Source organism: Vitis riparia, chromosome 14 (genome assembly GCF_004353265.1).
Source record: "Vitis riparia cultivar Riparia Gloire de Montpellier isolate 1030 chromosome 14, EGFV_Vit.rip_1.0, whole genome shotgun sequence".
NCBI lineage: Eukaryota > Viridiplantae > Streptophyta > Magnoliopsida > Vitales > Vitaceae > Vitis > Vitis riparia.
Window position 1 is genome coordinate 8,049,803 of NC_048444.1, and position 6,588 is coordinate 8,056,390.

At 32.7% G+C, this 6,588-nt stretch overlaps 1 long non-coding RNA gene across 1 annotated transcript; it reads right to left on the reverse strand.

Annotated features, from left to right (window-relative positions):
* Window positions 1-440: 440 nt before the first annotated feature.
* Window positions 441-1,223, reverse strand: LOC117931098. The gene is made up of 2 exons (XR_004653979.1): window positions 1,044-1,223; window positions 441-960 (listed from the first exon to the last, which is right to left on the reverse strand). It is a non-coding gene; the product is annotated as an uncharacterized LOC117931098 (long non-coding RNA).
* Window positions 1,224-6,588: the final 5,365 nt, after the last annotated feature.

The following is a 6,588-nucleotide window of genomic DNA, read 5'->3' on the forward strand; positions in this document are numbered from 1 at the left end:
TTCAGTCCTTTTTTCTTAACTCACAACCCCCGAATCTTAATACTGGTAAAGTCCTTTAGAACATTTCAATAACATTTTGTATCTAAGATTTTGGAATGTTATAATTTCCGAATGTAGCCTAAGTTACTAAGTTGAATTATCAGTTGCTCCCTTTGGATGATAAAAAAAAAAAAAAAAACATGGGATCTGCAAAATTTGTATTGCCAATGCCACTGCTCATACAGAGTCATTTGTTGATGACAAACTGCAGAAGAGGTTGCTTGTAATTAAGAATTATAGTCCTAGGTTGATGTAATCTATCTGGGCCTCTAAACACAGGGTGATCTGAGTTTTCTTAGCTTTAGGATGACAGATTTTGAAGTCATACAAAATGATCTGGAGTACTAATTCATATTGTTCTTCACTGAGGCGAAAAAGAACTACTGATTCATACCAGAAAATAATAAAAGAGAAGGAGAAATAATGAACGATATATTAGATGGATCGATATATAGCTAATTTACAAGATGATTAACATCCCCTCTAACCTAAAAAACTTACATATTCCCGAGAATTCTGACAAACACAAAAGCCCATAGTACTGTAAGGAGAAAATAAAGAACTTCATGCCTACTTTGAGGGACGATCCCCAGCTCAGACTTGCTCAGTATGGGTAGTCGACGCCATGGGCTTTGCCAGGTACTTGGGGCTGTCGTCTCCTGCCATGACTACGAGCACGGTGTCTGGGTCTGTGTGCATCGGTTTTGGTGGCTTATCTTTGTCATCATCAGTTGCCAAGTCTGCAGGAGGGTGTTTGTGCGAGCAGGTTAGTTTGATGAGTGCAACCGCTATAACGCCCAGCAGTAGAGCCAACCCAACAAACAGGTATGGCAATGGAGAGTTCAACTGCCAAAATCCATTGGAGGAGGTGGTATCTGCTGCCATCATCTCTCTTTCCCTCTTCTGAGTTTTGCCGGTGTACTGTAATGAGCTTGGTGGTATGTCATATATTTATAAAGGAGGATTTGAATATACTACCAAGTGCGCTTGAACCTGTAAATTACCTTAAAGCCTTTCTCGCTATGGAAGATTCCCTCTTGTGCATTACACTTCTAGAACCATTCACAAGGAATTTTCTTTCTTCTTTTTGACTAATCAAAGCCCTAGCACTACTCTCATTTATGGTATGGGGTGTCTCCCCATGCATGTTCAACCTCTGCGCTAGAAACATGGCCTGTATATATGTTAACACAATGCATCATGAAATCCCTTGAGGTGTGGATCACCACCGGAAATACTAGTAATGGCCTGATCTAAGGACCAACACAGTCGCAATATTGGATTTGATGATTGTATGCAGTGGAATGGTCTATAAAATGAAGTCATGACCCACCAACCATGTCAACAGTCAACACAGAGGAGAAAAAAATGAAAAGAAATGATCATTATGGTGTGTGTTTATTGCCAAAGGTCCTCATGGAATGATGGCCTATATGGTAATGACCCACTGGACGACGGATCCCCTATTTTCCATTCCGCCCATTGATTCTAAAATTAAATTATGATGTGGGTTTATTGCCTTGCCCAGATAGGCTCCTTGAGAATACATAAGAGGAATGACTAATTAAAAAGTTCATTAAATTACTAACATTTTATTAAACAAAAAATAATTTTCCTGATATTTATTGAACTATTTTAAATTATAAATTCTTTAATTAATAAAATTTATTGAATAAGTACAAAAGCTGTTATGAAACTTCAGAATGAATTTGATTTAGCCCTTTCAAAGAAAACATGAACTTAACATTATTATATGGTGTAGTTGGTGGGGGTGTTCCAACCACCATTGATAGCTCAATCTTTTTGGCATCTTGAGTGAGTGCACCAAGACAAGATCCACTCCATGGTTGATCTCAGGAGTAATTAGCATCTTGAATGTTGGTCCATTAAATCATGTGGCCAAATTTGATTCACACCCATGCAGCTAAATTCAATTGAAACAATGGTCAAACATTAATCCACCCCGTTGAAATGCTGTCATCCCATATGATGATCATATCTTCCCAATGAAAGTTCCCAAACATTCTCTAGTGGCATTCTTTTTCAAGTCCATCATGTCTCCACCAACCCATCCCTTATTTTCTTCCCCAGTTGACTACACTAACCCAGAACAAGGAGCATATGCCTCATTTAAGAACTGCTTTAATTACAAAATTCAGAAACTGTAATTATTATTTCGATAGAAGGGTTCAGGTTGCTTTGTTGAGTTGACTCAGTACACTGCTTAGTCCTGAAAGGTTGAAACCATGATTAATGGCTCTAGGCTTTAGTCTTATGTCAGTTCTTCACTCATGTGTCTCAATATTCATGTAAGACCAATTTGAAAAATTCTCGCTTTTCTCACGCTTTAGTCATGAAAAGTATGAATTTCACAATTTTAATTTATATTGATTCTTAATCCGCTTTAAAATTATTGAAAAGAAGAAGAAGAAAAAAAAAAGTCTAGTTTGAAATGATAAGTCCAAATTACTTAATTACATAGTGGCAATTTTTCTAAATTAAAATAAATTAGCATTTTATCAATTATCGTAAGTATTCAACAACTTCAAATGACATGAACAAACTTGCTTAATCCTTAAACAAATTTTGAAAGATATGTTTTTGAAGGTGTAAATCCTTCTATATTAATTTTGGAAACGAGAATTTTTTGTGTGGGCTACAATGAAGCAACCTTGCCCTTCTCATAGCTTCGTCTTGCACATTTGTCATGGGTGTAATATTAGGCTTTTGCAAGCTCTCTCCTTTCCAAGCCAAGCCGAGTGGTTGTATTGACTTTCTAGAAAAGGGATACCCCTACCCTTGAGTGCTTAAGATAAGGGTTATCCAATCTTTCGCACTTTTCGATCCCTTTCTTGCCATGATGATTTTTAATTTTTCTTAATAATAAAAAACTTAATTTCTAAACCATATTAGTTAACGCCATTCTTAGTTTGTAAATCACATCGTGCTCAAACTGACCTAATGGAGGAAGCAAAAAAGAAAACAAAAGAATTGGCTCATAGAGGAGCACATATAGGCATCATTGTTAGTTTGTATCGTTAATGCACATGCATGTGTGTTAAATGAATGAAGCTTCCAAGCTTGGAACAAGAGAGAATGATTGGACATTTAAAAGCAAATGTGAAATTGTCTTTTAAGGGGGTATCCCAAACAGCATTTCTCCTTCATATAATAATACTGATTCATATTAATCTAACTTAGTTTCATATCAAAGCAGGGGCATTTCATCATCATGGCAACCATAAGGGTAGGTTCCTTAGGGAATTTGGGTTACCATTTAGAATTCAAGTTTAATATGGGAATCCTTTGTTTATTATATCTAGTGGAGCACTAGAGAAAAAAAAAAAAAGCAAAGAGCCTTGGAAACTCTATCCATAACTTCATCCTTAAGGTAAGATTGTATTTGGTCTTCTGGCTCAAAATTCAGCTCACTGAATGTAAAATTAATTCTTATCACCTCTATTTTCATTTTGCTTCTTTTTTTTTTTCTTTAATTTATTTTGTTTTATTCCAATGTATTAGAGTTTGGTAACCCAAATTTTAATGGGTTCAACCTAAAAAGCCCGCGATGTGACATATGTAGTAAAGAAATTTTATGAGAGTTTTTGTAAGGTGTGTGTGATGTATTTTTTAGGTTATGCAGTAGTTACTCATAACTCTTTCCTTTCTATAACAATTTTTGACATAATGGATTTTCTTTTCCTCTACCCATGGTTTTTCCTATTTAAGGTTTTCCACATAAATTTAAGTGTAAGTTTGTTTTTTCTTGTTGCCTATTCTCGTTCTTTCATAACACTATGTTATATATATATAAAGAGAGTAAAAAAATATTAATAAATTATTTTTACATGTTTTTTTAATTCTATTTTATTTATTTTTTTCTTCTAGATAAAGATTAAATAATTTGAAATTTTATAAATTTATAACTAATTTTAATTATATTTAATTTTTTTTTCATATTTTTCATGATAAATTAAATATCAGAAAATCATTTTTCAGGCTATATCTATTTCCCAAAATTTGAAAGAAAATACAAGAAAAAAGAAATACAAAGAAAAAATAAAAATAAACTTAAAATTAATAAATTATTTTTATATATTATTTCAAACTTACTTATTTTAATTCTTCTATAAAAATTAAATATTTGTTATTTATTTCTTTCTTTCTTTCTTTCTTTCTTTCTTTCTTAAATATTTTTCCTAAATCAAATATATGTATTTTTTTTTTCTTTTCTTAAGTGTTTTTTGTCCTCTCATTTCCTTTTTAGGTCAATAAATTAAACAGACTATAGAATCAACCTAAGCATTTAAGCTAGGGGTGCAACTTTGATGGGTTGGCTTGACCCAACCCGAATCGAACCCAACATTTGGACAAGCTTGGATAATTATTTTCAATACTCAATTTAAGTTTATGTTAGATTTTTTCAACCCAAACTCAATTTGAGTTGGGCTTGGGTCAAGGTTTAGGCAACTCAAGTCTAACCCGAACCTAATTTAATACTATTATAATATTTATAATGTATATTATCTTACATAATGATATTTATTTTCTTTTTAAATTTTTAAGAAAAAAATCAAATTATGTTGTAAAACAAAGTGAGAGAAGAAAAAAACAACAAAGAAATAATAAAATGCTTGAAGAGAAAATTGAATTGATTTTCATTAGGGGTCTCTCCCTTTTATAGAGAATCACAAAAAGATAAACATCATTACGAATGATCATCCATAAGTTTCCACAATGCTACAAATTCTCACATTTTATAACACTCCCTCGTGGATGATCATAAGAATATGGTAACTACCTCGTTAAAACCTTACTAGTAAAACTCAATGAGACAAAACTTGGACAAAGAAAAAAGAGTGCAGCATATCCATATTAGTATTTTTCCCCTCATGTGGACATGATTATGATTTCTTCAACATTTCAATTAGTAGATCCTCTCAATCTTCGCATTCCCATGTCATTCATTAACTTTTTCGATGAGGTCAAAGGTAATGCTTTTGTGAATAAATCTGTTAGATTATTGTATGACTTAATCTGTTGAACATTAATCTCACCTTTCTCTTGGAGCTCGTTAGTATAGAAGAATTTAGGGGAGATATGCTTAGTTTTATCACCTTTTATGAATCCTCCTTTAATTTGTACAATACAAGCAGAATTATCTTCATGTAACTTGGTTGCATTGCCTTTGATGGAAGGTAGTTCATATGCTTCTTGAATATGTTGAATCATTGACCTTATTCATACTCATTCACGACTTGTTTCATAAATTGTAAGAATTTCTGAATGATTTGAAATGTGGTTACCATTGTCTGCTTGACTGATCTCCAAGATATTGTCATTCCACCATAAGTAAAGATATATCCCATTTGAGATCGAACTTTATGAGGATCTAAAAGATATCCTACATTTGCATATCCAATCAATTGTGATTTTGATTCTTTTGAATAATATAAGCTTATGTCACTTGTTCCACGAAGGTATCGCAATATATGTTTAATCTCATTCCAATACCTTTTAGTTGAGGCAGAACTATATCTTGCTAGCAAGTTAACAGAGAATGCTATGTCTGGTCTAATGGAATTTGCAAGATACATTAGTGCATAAATTGCACTGAGATATGGTACTTTTGAACCAAACAATTCTTTATTTTCTTCTTTAGGACGAATTGGGTCTTTGTTCACTTCAAGTGAACGAACAACCATGGGGAATTGATTGGATGTGATTTGTCCATAAAAAAATCGTTTTAATACTATATCTATATATGTCAATTGATGGACTAATTTGTCATTTGAACAATGCTCAATTTCTAGGCTAAGGCAGTATCTTGTTTTTCTCAAATCTTTCATTTCAAATTCCTTCTTTAAATAATTGACTGTTTTTGTGAGCTCATCAAAAGTCTCTATAAGGTTCAAATCATCCACATATACTACAATTATTGTAAGCCCAGTTTTTTATTTCTTGATAAAAACACATGAGCAAATTGAATTATTCACATATCCTTCTTTTAACAAATACTCACTCAAACAATTATACCACATGTGTCCGAATTGCTTTAATCCGTATAGAGATCTTTGTAGTTTAATTGAGTACATGTTTCAAGGTTTTGGATTAGTTACTTCAGGCAATTTGAATCCTTCAGGGATTTTTATATATGGGTTAGTATCTATAGACCCATATAAATAGGTTGTAACAACATCCATAAGACGCATATCTTGTCCTTCAAAGACTGTTAAACTTATAAAGTATTGAAATGTGATTACGTCCATTATAGGGAAATAAGCTTCCTCATAGTCTATACCAGATCTTTGAGAGAAACCTTGAGCAATAAGTTGTGCTTTATATCTTATGATTTCATCATTCTCATTTCATTTTTTTCACAAAGACCCATTTATATCCAACAAGTTTTATGTTTTCAGGTGTTTGAACTACAAGTCCAAATACCTCTTGTTTTGCTAACGAGTTTAGCTCTGTTTGGATTGTTTCTTTCCGTTTTGGCCAACCATTCCTTTTTCGACATCCATCCACAGTTCTTCATCATTTCTCATG